Source organism: Myotis lucifugus, unplaced genomic scaffold (assembly GCF_000147115.1).
Source record: "Myotis lucifugus unplaced genomic scaffold, Myoluc2.0 scaffold_57, whole genome shotgun sequence".
Taxonomy (NCBI): Eukaryota; Metazoa; Chordata; class Mammalia; order Chiroptera; family Vespertilionidae; genus Myotis; species Myotis lucifugus.
This window is the reverse complement of record NW_005871105.1, coordinates 897,316-911,590: the sequence shown is the minus strand read 5'-3', so window position 1 is coordinate 911,590 and position 14,275 is coordinate 897,316. Positions and strand designations below refer to the sequence as shown.

At 36.1% G+C, this 14,275-nt stretch overlaps 2 protein-coding genes across 2 annotated transcripts in view; one reads left to right on the top strand and one right to left on the bottom strand.

Moving 5' to 3' along the window:
* NT5DC1 (5'-nucleotidase domain containing 1) overlaps positions 1–14,275 on the bottom strand; it is a 99,673-nt gene that overhangs the window by 39,545 nt on the left and 45,853 nt on the right. The gene's annotated exons all lie outside the window — the stretch shown is intronic.
* Positions 12,287–14,275, top strand: part of COL10A1 (collagen type X alpha 1 chain) — a 33,348-nt gene continuing 31,359 nt past the window's right edge. Inside the window, exon 1 of the mRNA XM_014456226.2 lies at positions 12,287–12,486. The gene's annotated coding sequence lies outside the window, so the exon portion shown is untranslated. The remainder of the gene's footprint in view (positions 12,487–14,275) is intronic.

Sequence of the window (14,275 nt, the reverse complement as noted above, 5' to 3'; positions counted from 1 at the left end):
AAAGAACCAGCAGTTTCATAACTCAAGTCAATGTCATCCAACATTCATTCATTCATTCATTCGTTTGTTCATTCATTTGTTCTCCTTAATGTAAAAAGAATCTGAATTACTTGCACAAAATGCTTAGAAGACAGAGATATAAAGAAGAAACATCACAACCAGAGAACATCAGAGTAAAATGTCAATCCTAGGAAGATAAAAAGTAAAGTGCAAACATATAGCAGTCCTGGGACTATTTGTATGTCATAAATTGGACTCAGAGCTAAGTGGCACTTAAAATCAGGAAACTATATATACATAATCAATTACACAATTCTAGTGGTCTATGAGAGAAAAAGTTCTAGTTAATTAACTGAAGTAAAGTTTAATTTACACCTGAAAGACATTTCTCAAGAGTGCAACTAAAAAAGGAGCAAAATTCAAGTAGAAAAGGTATTCCTAAACACTCCATTTCAACCAGATACAATGAATCTTGGGGAAAATCCGTTGTAATGATGAGTAAACTGAAAGGTGAAGACGTTGCTCTCAGTTGAGAATATGCAAGGCTACAACTTCTTGCATTTTTAAGATCTGTTCTAATAAGTAAACATCTAATGTGTGAATCAATGTTAATGTTTTATTTATCCATTGGAATTACAAACTTAGACTTCATAGGACAATGCTCAACCAACTAAACCACATCAGCTAGGGCTACTAAATTAATTTTAAACAAAACAGAATGAAAAACAAGGTATTAGCTATGAAATAGGCTTTTTACCCTAATTCAGAAACTGTACATGACTCTTTAAAGAAATTATTGTAAGAAATATACATATACATAGAAGCACAAAAACCATAAATTTATACTTTGGTGAAATATTATAAACATTCATGTACCTACTAACCAGAGCAAGAAGCAGAACTTTTCTTTCATTTTTTAAATGTATTTTTATTGATTTCAGAGAGGAAGGGAGAGGGAGAGAGAGAGAGAGAGAGAAACATCAATGATGAGAGAGAATCATTGATTGCTGCCTCCTGTATGCCCCACACTGGGAATTGAGCCCACAACCTGGGCATGTGCCCTTGACCAGAAGTGAACCCAGGACCCTTCAGTCTGCAGATTGATGCTCTATCCACTGAGCAAAACTGGCTAGGGGTCAGTACTATTTTTGTAAAAACCTGTCAAAATTTTGATTCAAATAGCACTGAATTTATATGATTAATTCAAGAAAAGACATCTTTAAGAGAAATAGCAAAGGAGTACAATTGAGTCTTCCAATCTATTAATATGATATAGCTCTCCAATTATTTAAGTGTTCTTTTATTTTCTCACAATAATATTTTATAGTTTTCTGCATAAAAAGCTTGCAACAGGCTTTGCACATTTATCCCTAGATATCTGATAATTTGTGATGTTACTGCAAGGATATTTTAGTTTCTAACTGATTGTGTTAAGAGCTGGATTCACAATTGATTTTTGTATAATGAGGAAAACTGGGGATAGCAAACCTCCTTGTCTTATTCCCAGTCTTAAATAAAACACTTTCACCAAGAGCATGAAGCTTTGGAGATATCCCATAATGGGATTCAAGAAGTTCTCTTTTATTCCTAGTTTCCTAAGATTTAAAAAATTTTTTAATGGATGCTGGCTGAGTTTTACTGACTGAATTTTTCTGAATCTACTGACCTCATGACCCCATCTTTAACTTGCTAATGTCATGAACTAAATTATTCTAATGTTAAACCAATATTGCATTCTGGACAGGGAGTAACTTTTATATACTTCTATATATTCTTTTTATATATTGAGTTTGCCAATATTTTTATGATTCTTTTATATCTATACTACCTTATATTTTTACATAGAAATTTAAGCATCTAATGTTTTTGATATTTATCTCCAATTTCTAAAGTTGATACTATATTTTAATTATTATGAAAGTTTTCAGACATATATAAGCAGGGAAGACAGTATAATAAACTGCTACACCCAGCACTCAACTTTTACAGATATCAATCTTTTCATCTATAAATATCTCCTACACATCTGTTGGATTATCTTAAAATAAATCAAGCATTTTAAATTTAGCAATGAATTTCATATGTAACTAGCAAATTTATATTCTTAATATATTTTTAACCCATTTTATACTGAAACAGATGGAAGCCATTTATAATATTTAGAGATTGGAGTTTCAATCACAGAAATAATAAAGTCTAAATCTTACAGCAGCATCTGTTTTTTAATATAGTCTATCCAGTTTTTCCCTTAAAATCTGTAACGCCCTTGAATGAAAACACAGATAATTGAAAAGTATGTCATGAATGTTATAAACCCAAAAGAAATAGCAAAGGAATATAATCTGAGGCAAAATTTAATTATTTGCACTGAGAATTTGTTGGAAATGAAAAGCTCATGTAATAAAAGACAATTTTACAGTCTTATGCATGAACTCATTCTGTGAAACACTAGTATTTATATTGCAGTTATTCTACATATTTTAACAGAAACTACATTATAAATGAGAACTTCATACTTCATGGTGAGAGAACTTTCATTCATATCCCTGTTATACCTGCACTATAATGTCTAGTATAGATCTATGAGGATTCATATATATATAATTTTCCTTTAATAAGTTGCTTTTAAAAAAACATACAAGAAAGAATGAATAAAAAGCTATAATTCTGTTAACTCCCAAAGCTTAGGGATAAAAATGACCAGAAAAAAAAATCTGCCTAAAAAAACCCCCCAAAAACCCTCCACAAAACTACTTCTTACATATTACTTTAGTGAAAAAAGAAAGTAAAAACTAAAAGTAACATTTTAGAATACAGCATAATAAATTAATTTTCCTATGAATATCTGAGCAGTATCGATCAGTTAAAATATAGAGGCAGAAACTATGGAGAAGTTGCAAAAAATAGCATAGATGAGAGAGTACTGCCCTTCTTTCACTATGCCTACTGTGCTTAAATCTGTAAAATTCTTGCTCTTCCTCCAAACACTATAAAATCTGCAACTGCTTATTCATTAGAGAGCTCCTACCTAATTCTAAGAAGAAAACGAATTTTATGTTCCTCCACAAACACTGAGAAGGTATTTTCTAACAACTCATATAATCTGCAAATGAGTATCGTTAGTGGAAAAGGTTTAGGCAGAATATGAAGTAGCTGAAAAATCAACAGCAAATTCTGAAAATCCAACGAGCTTCTGATCTGAATGAAGAGCACAACAAACCCTCAGATAAACCTCAACAACACACAGTTCTTTAAAACCACAGAAGAGCTGTGAACACAAAAACAATGAGAAGCGACTGAACAGGAAGAGGCCACTTTCATATCTTGGCCGAGTCAGTGAGCCTGGAGGAGCGGGCTCACCAAGAAAGGCAGTTTGCCAGGCGAGAAGAAACCAGACGGGCTCTGGTTTTATCTGTGGGCTCGCTGGAGGGGCTCCAAATGCAAAGACAATCTTGTCTGTGAAGTCACTGTCCCACAACATGGGAATTTTAAGACTCAGCGGAGGCTGGGCACAGGCCACATGGATGAGCTCCCTGTGGCACTGGAGGGAAAGGGTCAGCCACGATCACAGCTGGTAAGACGATAGCCGCTAAAATGTAAAAACCTGCCTGAGGCCACGTGAGGGATAGCATGTCAGTCTGAAATAGCTGAGAGCACTGGACACGAGGGGTCTCTGCACTCACAAGGTTTTCCACAGGCCTCTGCCAGGTATAGTAAGTCTTCAGTTCACATCACTGGTAGGTTCTGTGGTTTTAAGTGAAATGACATATAACAAGACCAGTTTTACCCCAGGCTGACTGATGCAAACAAGAGTTAAGTTCCTATGGCATCTCATGAACTGAATCATTGATCGGCTTCTTCCTAGCTGCTCATGGAAACTTCCTAGCTGCTCATGTTGTTCACCTTTTAACAGTTTGGTCCTAGTTATTTTTAAGTTCCAACATCTGGATCATCTTGTAGTCTGGTTCTCTTGATTAGTTTATCTCTTAACAGTGGATTGCCTGGGGCAATTTTCTTTGTTTCATGTGTGAATCCTGTAATTGTTGATTGAATGTTAGATGGTGGGTGAACATTAGAGACAAAGACAGTACAAGCAGCTAGGAGCAGTCTTCTCTTGGGGAAAGAGCGAGAGTGTGTGTCCTCACCGGTTTGGCTCAGTGGATAGAGTGTTGGCCTGCAGGGTCCTGGGTTTGATTCTGGTCAAGGGCAACAGCCTGGGTTGCAGGCTTGATCCCCAGTTGGGGGCGTGCAAGAGGCAGCCGATCAATGATTCTGTCTCATTATTGATGTTTCTATCTCCCTCTCCCTCTCCTTTCCTCTCTGAAATCAATAAAATATATTTTTAAAAGAGTGTGGAGATATACTCTCTTATGGTGCAGACGTGCAGGGACAGCTGAAAGCTGAGGGTGGAGCAGCATTACGATGAAATCCCTCCAGTATAGTAACCCTATGTACTAGGCAATGATAGCTCAGTGCTAGGAGAACTGGAAGTCTGGGGTCCACCGAACATGGCAAACCCCCAATCCAGCTGAGCTCCTGAATAGACTGATTCAAGCCCACACACTACTAGCACGATAGAAAGGGCAATCCCATTTTGAAGTGTAAGTACTGCCTTAGTCTCTAAAGTGCACGCATCTAACAGTCAATCAAAAATTACAGGATTCTCACAGGAAACAAACAAAATTGCCCCAGGCAACCCACTGTTAAGAGATAAAGCAATCAAGAGAACCAGACTACAAGATGATCCAGATGTTGGGAGTTAAAAATGAGTAGGACAAAACTGTTAAAAGGTGAACAACATAAATGAGCAGCAAGGAAGTTTCAACAGAGAAATGGAAACTATGGAAATGCTAGAAATTAAAAAGACAATATCAAAGATGAAGAAGTCCTTTGGTGGGTTTATCAGTTCCTGACTCATTTAAGGAAATATCAATGACTTTGAAGAAAGGTCAATAAACTGAAACACAAAGAGAAAAAAATACTGTGGGGAAAGAGGAAGCAGAGCATCCAAAAGCTACAGAAAATTATCAAATGGTCTAAAACACATGTAATTGGAGCCCTAGAAAATGGAGAGAGAGGCAATGAGGCAGAAGAAATATTTGAAGACATACTGACCAAGAACTTTCCAAAAATTAATGGAAGATATCAAATATAGATCCAAGAAACTCAGAAAACACCAGGCGAGATAAATACTCAATATTTGCCGAAACCGGTTTGGCTCAGTGGATAGAGCGTCGGCCTGCAGACTGAAAGGTCCCAGGTTCGATTCCGGTCAAGGGCATGTACCTGGGTTGCGGGCACATCCCCAGTGGGAGATGTGCAGGAGGCAGCTGATCGATGTTTCTCTCCCATCGATGTTTCTAACTATCTATCTCTCTCCCTTCCTCTCTGTAAAAAATCAATAAAATACAAAAAAAAATACTCAATATTTAACACATCATAGTCAAATGGTTAAAAAGAAAATATAAAGAGAAGATCATGAAGGCAGCTAGAGAAAATATATGCAAGTAATAGAAAATAACTGTTTTTCTAAAATTAACCTATACTATCAGAACAAAGAGAGAAATAACATCATTCTTTTCCTGTGGTGGGAAAGTGGATGTCTGGGGGTCTGACTCCAAAGAAAAAAAGAAGAAACTTTCTGAAAATGTTTTATACCTTGACTGGGGTGGCAGTTACACAAATGTATACATATATCAGAACTCCTCAAATGATACACAAAATATGCACCTTTTATAGCGGATAAATTACACCTCAATAAAGTTAAATTTCTAAAGTCTATCAACTAAACCAATTCATTAATGCTTTAAACAATAAACAAAATCCTGCTCATGGAAATATTCTGTGTCCCTTATAGTTACGGTGGTCATTCAACAATATGACCATTAGGAGGAGATCAAAACAGTTTATTACAAAACCCAACTTTTTTAGATGTATCTTTAAAATGACAAAAAACCTATGCTATTCTAACATGGCCTCTGTAGAGGATGTAGGCAACAATATTAACAATCCAGCTAGACTCAATTAACCTTATGTTACGAGCAGGCTGCAAAGCAGGTGGTAGAACTGGTGACCATATCCTTTAAAACTGAGTATAACAAAAGCAATATAAAAAGAAAAAAAGTTATGGGAGCTAGAAGCAGGGATAATTTTATCTGGATAAAAATTCAAGATGGTTTTCATTAAAAACAAAAAGAAAACAAACCAAAAAAACCTTATTGAAAATCACAAAAAGCCAGAATTCTCTTGTCTGTCTATTCTCCATACCAGTTGTTATTTTTCATTACTTTTATCATGAAAGCAAGCAAGAATAAGGAATACTTTCTTCACTTAACATTTACACTCTAAATTTTATAATCAGTGACGAAAGATATATTGAATCTAGTCATGGGCATAATTTGAGTTGAATATTTCATTGAACATGCATATCATGTTTTGCCTCAGAACAGAGGGATAGAATTAACACTGGAGAAGAGTCTAACACTGGTCAAAACAATCTGTCTGCAATGTTTTTTTATAGAAGAATTCTAAACAAGTTATTCTCCCCTGTTCCAAGCAGGCGAGTTTAACTTGACCGAGGGCTGGACTTAGAGACTTGCTTTCAAGAACAGAATATGAAGTGGAGAAAAATAGTAACTTTACAGCAGAGAAACCTGGCAAATGCTATGCTGTTTAGGTAACCAAGGTTGGCATCATCAGTGACATTATACTGATAGCACATATGCCTCATATGTGATGAGAATACTTTTTCACCTCTGTGAGAGTCTTTCTCCAAACCCATCACCCCAGTCAAGTCATGGGAAAAACATCAGACAATGGAGGAACATTTGGCCAAATACTTGGCCAGTACTCCTCAAGACTGCCAAGGTCATGGGAAATAAGAAAAGAATGAGAAATGTAACAAACCAGAAGAGACTGATAATAAGGCATGATGTCTAAATGCAATGTGATATCCTGGATGGATTCCTGGGACCGGCAAAGGATATTAGTTGAAAAATTGGTGGAATCCAGATCGTCTGGAGTTTAATTCATCGTAATGTACCAATCAATGTTGGTTTCTTGGTTTTGACATCATGGCCATGGAAGATGTTAATGTTAGAGGAAACTGGATGAGGGGCACCCAGGATCTCTCCATATTATTTTTGTCACTTACCTGTAAATCCAGGGATTATTCCAAACCAAAAAGTTTATAAACCAACAGAAAACAAACTAAAAACCAAAAGTAATATGTCTAGTAAAACTGATGACCAAGTGGGTTCTCTGACCTGTGTCTGGTTTTGAGAAGCCTACTTGCCCTCGTGCATCTTCCCTGTCACTGTTGTTTGGATGGAACACGTCATGTGCATGAAGCTTACTGTTTAGACTGACTATCCTCTCATACAACATCACTATAATATTCTTTTCTGTTGCACAAAAATCATGCAGGTAGAACACACCTGTGTTTTCGTTACTTCTGCACATCATCTGGCCACACCCCAGATGGATGCAGGTATTTCAGTTTCAGGTTGTTAAAGGCAAATGTGCCAATTTCTTCCTAATTTTTAAGTTTCAATTTTGTAGCCTTTTAAAACAAAATGTTGAGAGCCTTGATGTGTACTTCTAGGGAGGGTAATGAGCAGCCTCTGACACAGATACAGTTTATTACTTAGACGGACACTGCTAGGCACCGTGGTTTGGACACTTACATAGTGTTTTCAGTTATTTTGAGTAGATTGTGTTTAATTTATTCACATGATGAACCACCAAAAAAAGAGATAATGCATAAGAACCACAAATTTTGAACTTTAGAAAATTATGAAAGCATGTAAAAATGACTAATCCTATAGGTCCACTCCAAATAAATTGTATTTGTGAACTGTACTCATCTGATCAAATGTCTTATATAACAAATCATGATTTCCTCTGGTATTTCAGGAAAATTTTTTTAAAACAAACAATGTAAAGATGATTTTATTCTAAGTGGTTATCTACATCTTCAATGAGAGATTGTAGAAAAATGCCTGCAAGTAGAACCCTGACACATTCTTTCCTATCTCATCATTTAGAAACCAAACAGGAACAAAGAAAGCAGATTTTCCTAAAGGTCAAAATGCAAGAATCCTAAACACCCAGACATGAAAATAGTTCTTGACTATTTTTGATGCCTTTACACATAAAAATAATAAACACTTGGAAGGGTTCACAAATTTACAAAAGGTTAAGACGTTTTTAACTAATTTACAATCACCTTGATTTACAGATGGAAAAAACCGAAGCCCAATATTTGTTTAAATTCATACAGGGTTTGGATAAGAGTGATATGTGAGGGCAAGAACCCAGCTCTCTTTCTCCTTCATCATCTTTCCACAACATAACTTCTCCTTTCAGACACTGCAGCCTTCAATCAGTGTTTAACTTTTTAAGAAAGTATACTCCAAATTTCTGATAACTAGACTATAAATGACACTTTGGAACAGTGTCTATTTATAATTCCTGGTCTCAAATCCCTTTAACAAAGTATGGTTCTTCTAAGCCAGAACAAAACACACATTGATTTGATTCGATGACTTATACTCTGTAAAATAATAATCTTGGCAAATAATTAACAAATACATCAAGTGATTAAAACATTAAAATATGTGAAACCATAACAGTGGTGACAATTACATTAACAGTTCATTCACACATGTATTAATTGGTTCAGCAATCGCTTATGCAACACCTACAATGGGTCAAGTATTGTGCTGGGGATCAAAGGAAAAGATGAACGTTCACTACTTTTTTTTTTTTTTTTAATATATTTTATTGATTTTTTACAGAGAGGAAGGGAGAGAGAGATAGAGAGCCAGAAACATCGATGAGAGAGGAACATCGACCAGCTGCCTCCTGCACATCCCCCACTGGGGATGTGCCCGCAACCCAGGTACATGCCCTTGACCGGAATCGAACCCGGGACCCTTCAGTCCGCAGGCCGACGCCCTATCCACTGAGCCAAACCGGCCTCGGCAACGTTCACTACTTTTAAGGATGTTATAGGCCAGTAAAGAGAGACAGACCCGGTGAACCAAGTCCAAGGAAAAGTGATAGGATAATAATAGGCTAAAATGAGGCCATAGAGGGTGAAGGGCGGGGTCAGTCACAGAATTAGGTGGGACAGAACGGGTGTCAGGAAAAGCCTCATAGAAGGGTGACCGTTGAGCTGGAGTTTGTTGGCCTTGATAGATGAGGATAGGATACTTGGGGGGGTGAGCGGGGGGAAGGCAAGGATGTGTGGGAAGTGCAGTATTTTCCAAGCTGATCAACTAAGAGGCACAATATACTATGAAGTACACTGGAAAACAGCATGCAAGCTGTCTGGTAAGGCTGGATTTTGGGAACGTGAGGTCCAGCAAAAGCCAGGGCTTGGCTATTGCTAAGAAATATGACTCTATCCACAAAGAGTTCTTAATTGCTTCTGAATATAGACCCTTTTCAGATTTTTCAAGGTAAGTTAAAAACACAACACCTAGCCCTGACCGGTTTGGCTCAGTGGATAGAGCGTTGGCCTGCGGACTGAAGGGTCCCAGGTTCGATTCCGGTCAAGGGCATGTACCTTGGTTGCGGGCTCATCCCCAGTAGGGGGTGTGCAGGAGGCAGCTGATCAATGTTTCTCTCTCATTGATGTTTCTGACTCTCTATCCCTCTCCCTTCCTCTCTGTAAAAAATCAATAAAATATAGTAAAACACACACACACACACACAAAAAACCAACACAACAGCTAAAGTATACTGCTCTTTACAAGTCAGGCACTTTACATACATTTCTCATCTAACATTATATTCTCAACAATCCAAGAAATAGGAATGATTTAATTGTTTCTGGACATCAACCCTTTTCAGAATTTAAAGATAATAATAACAACAAAATGACTAGTGTTTTATTATTTACTACAAATCAGGCACTATATACATTTCTTATTTAATTTTATATTCACAACAATTGTAGGAATAGGAACAGTTTTCATCTATCCATAATAAATGCAAGGAGCTACAAGATAAAAGTTAAGATTTTTTTCAGGGGACTACAAAATGTAAAAGGAACTAAATAGAATTCTAGATCTAAAACATATAGTAACCAAAATTAAGAGTTTAAAAGAATAGACTTAGAAACAGACTAGATTCAGCTAAAGAGATAAAAAGAGGTTAGAAATCAGATCAGAAGAAAACTAACAACAAGAGAAAATATTGAAAAAGGGTAAGAGATATAAAGGATCAGTAAATATATCTATGTCTTTTAAAATATGTGTAACTGAAATTCCAGAAAGAGAGAAGAAAAAGAAAACAATATTTTTAGAGATAATGGCTCAGAATTTTTCAAAATCAATTAATGGTATTAAGCACACGTTTGAGAAACCCTGAAAATCCCAAGAAGGATAAAGAAAAAGAAAACTACACAAAGGAACATTGTTTTTTAAATGGCTAAAAACCAAACACAGAAATTTTTCACAGTAGTCTGAACCAAACAGATTACCCTTTAAAGGATAATTAGACTGACAACTGACTTCTCAACATAAAACAACAGAATGTGGAAGATAGTGCAGAAGATAGCCACTAACCTGGACTTTTATCCCTACAGAAAATATCCTTCAAGAATGAAGGAAGGTGAAATAAAACCATTTACAGAAAACAAGCACCAGATACACAGAGTAATATTTTTACATTTCAGTTGACCTAAATAATCATATATATTCATCACAACTTGGGGGCTATGCAAGGTAATTTCTCAACAACGGTCATAGATTTTGTCTTTTCTAAGAAAGCTCCACTTTCCAAGACACTGAGGACAAATATTGTTAAAAAAACAAATCAACTTAGAAACTGATGGGAGGTAGAGGGGTTAAGAAGGAAAGAGCAGCACACATCAACTTATAAAATGTTTGAATTTCATCAAGTCTGCAAATGCATTTAAAGTACAAAGTGTATCACTTTTACATCTGATGCATTTTATTACTCATACATAAATCATCAGTGATAACAGCCTATAAAAGATGATTTAATTTTCTTGAGGGCAAGAAATATTTCTTAACCATCTTTATAACTCCTATAGCATGCTCAGCATATAACTTTGCACACAGTAGTTGCTCCCAAATAATTTACTTAATCAACAAAATTTTCAAAGACAAGAGAGGCAAGATAATTCATCAGCTCAAATGCAAATGAGAACAATTTTTTCTCATTTCAAGTTTGGTAAATAAAATTATTCTCATTTCAAGGTTAGAACGAGCATATTTAAGAATTTCAGCCCTTTCATCTTTAAATAGAATCCACCCTGATGAAACTGACTTAGGGAAATCATTTTTTTTTTTTACATATTTAGGTATCTATTAGATATAATAAGAAAAAAGGAGGTCCCTTTGGAAATTTAGTAAAAGTTTCTCATGGATTTAGATTATAACTGAATTACTTTCTAAATACATTACTGACCGGGTTGTAAGAGGGCTTGCTAATGATCAGCATGTAGAAAAGGCCACCTGTGTGGTATACACTCCAGGGCAGAGCTTTGGCACAAAGATTCAGTAAACTGGTAAATTAATTCTTTACATGATGTTAAGAAAATCAGACATTATGATGGTGAGAAAGAGTGTCCGATCATTAGGGCATTCTATAATTCATAGTATATTTTGACTTAGGGGAAATAAAGAACAAGGGAATGGGTAGAAAAATCAATAATCATCTAATGTATAAATTGTCAAATCTGGGTAATTAGGAAAAAGCATAGGAGGAAAAAAAGGAGCAGGATTGATGAATTAGTATCAAGTCTCTTATCTCTTTAAAGAAAAGAACATGTTTCTCTGGTTTTCAACAAGAATAAGCACACAGCTGAGTCAATTTTAAAAAGGAGTAAGAGAATAAAAATAAAAATCAATAAAGGTATAAAAAAATCAGAGATAATTGTGTATTTAAAAAAATATCACTGATCCCAAAAGAATAGCATAAGAAGCCAGTCTTCTAACTCCCTAACATTGCTAGTAGTAGGTAGATACAAAGTAATTTTCCTCCTAAAATGCACACATCATTTAGATTTATTAGTTAAAACTACTGAAGGATTTGTTCTGTGAGCCATCCCAATGCAAGTGTTCTTGCCAAGGTGTCATTCCATTCTTGCATTAACACATGGGATCAAATAAAATGGAATTTCCCAGCCCCCATTCACGTCTCAGAAAGTCACCGACTGCTGGAAAACAACAGAAATTTATTTTCTTCTGGAAATGAATCAGAAGGCAGACCATCACTTGGTAGCCAGCATATGATTCAGCAGAGCTTTGTACAAAAAAAGGTATAAAGTTCAAAAACGACCCCAAAAGGCTCCTGGAAGTTAGCAGTGAACTGCTTTCACTCTTCCTGGAATCACTACCGGCAGCATCTATGAGCTTCTGACTGTGTGTAACTGAAGAACCCTCCACGATGACAAAGTAGTGGCTTTTAAAGAGCAGCCAACGACAAGCACTTAGGCACCAGCAAATACAGGTAGGAGAAATGCAAATGTGTGACAACAGGTTTATATGGCCAATAATGTGAGGAGGTGAAAAACAGGGCATGAACATTGACTATTTAAACAATTTCTCAGAAGAGATAAAATGAATTTACAGAAAATATGATACTTTTTTGTGTCTCATAAGATTGTGTTTGTAGCTTTTTGTCTTCACAAAGCAATGGTTAAATAAAAAGCAAATCATTTATAAACTCAATGTTTTTTTCTGGATTTGAAGAGATGTCAGAATCGGCAATTTAAACAGGAGGAGGAAAGCATCCGGGCAGATGCACAGAACATGAAAGCCAGTGTTTGAAATGCCATGCATCTTCAAATGATCATCTTTTTTAAAGCACTCCCAGATCTGCACTCACTTTTATGATACTAAGCATCTCCCAACAATGGGAGACCATCAGTGCTGGTAATTAGCGTTATTATGTAATAAAAACTGCAGAACAATTCGTACTTATTCCAGCTGTTAAACTAGAAAGTTCTTGGGAGTTTAGAGGAATTGCCTTCTTTTGAGCTCCAATGCCAGCATGTGATGATTTTACTCTTTAAAAGGGGAACTGTTTCATAGAAGAGGGGAAGAAAAGATTGGAAAGTATGAAAAAAAATGTAATTGAAATCTATGCTTTTCATTTCTCTGAATGTTCTTGTAACACGTGAAGGCATGTTGTTTTTCTATGTTAAGAATGCTGTACATCTCTTAGTCTAAAAAATGGACAAATCAAGGACCCCCAATAGATGGGTCTGGTCAGCCACTGGTCTTTACTAATCTTTATGATTTCCCTCTTCCCACCCATTTTCACTATTTCACCATTCTAAAGGTTTGATTTGTTTTGTTAAAAAAAAAAAAATGGGCCCAAATGTGAGAGGACAGGGAGATACTCTCTCTTGAGGATTCATTTTGCTTTTTTGTTATAGTCTACTGAAAAAGAGTAACTTACAAAAATTCAGTTTTACATATACTTGATCTCTCTTTGGACTCATCCCTTCAACAACTCCTGTTAACTATTTTTCAAATAAAAAAATTTTCATTTTAAGACTTCAACACTGGTTTTTGGCAGACAGCTTTTTCAACATAGTTTCGACTCTTTGAACCTGTCCCCACAATTCATTTCCCACTGTCTTAAGCTTCCAAGATAGCAGTGGCCAAAGGACTGAAATGAGTGTGGAAGCCCATAAAAGTTATTTGTCTAGAGTTCCATTGAACAGGTTACAGTAACAACTGACAGGTCCTACATAATTTGACAGCTTTACAGAACCAGAACCTCTTAAATAAATTTAAGACACTGGGGGGCGGGGGGAACCCTCATTTTAAACCAAGTTATTCAAGAAAACATGAGATTGAGGAAAAAAGGCAAAATATCTGGGACAGAAAATATCTGGGATACATACAAGTTTTGTTTTGTTTTCCCTATTCCCACCCCCAAATAATCCAGGTAACTGGAGCCCAAGGTGAATTTTCCTCCTTTCCTATCTTATTTGTTTTTTTTAAAAAATATATTTTATTGATTTTTTACAGAGAGGAAGGGAGAAGGATAGAGAGTTAGAAACATCGACCAGCTGCCTCCTGCACACTCCCTATTGGGGATGTGCCCACAACCAAGGTACATGCCCTTGACCGGAATCGAACCTGGGACCTTTCAGTCTGCAGGCTGATGCTCTATCCACTGAGCCAAACCGGTTAGGGCCCTATCTTATTTGTTTAGAGGGAAAGTAGTGTTACAGAGTGTACTTAGGAAAAGAGAAAACTAAACACTAAACAAGCTGTAATAGGGA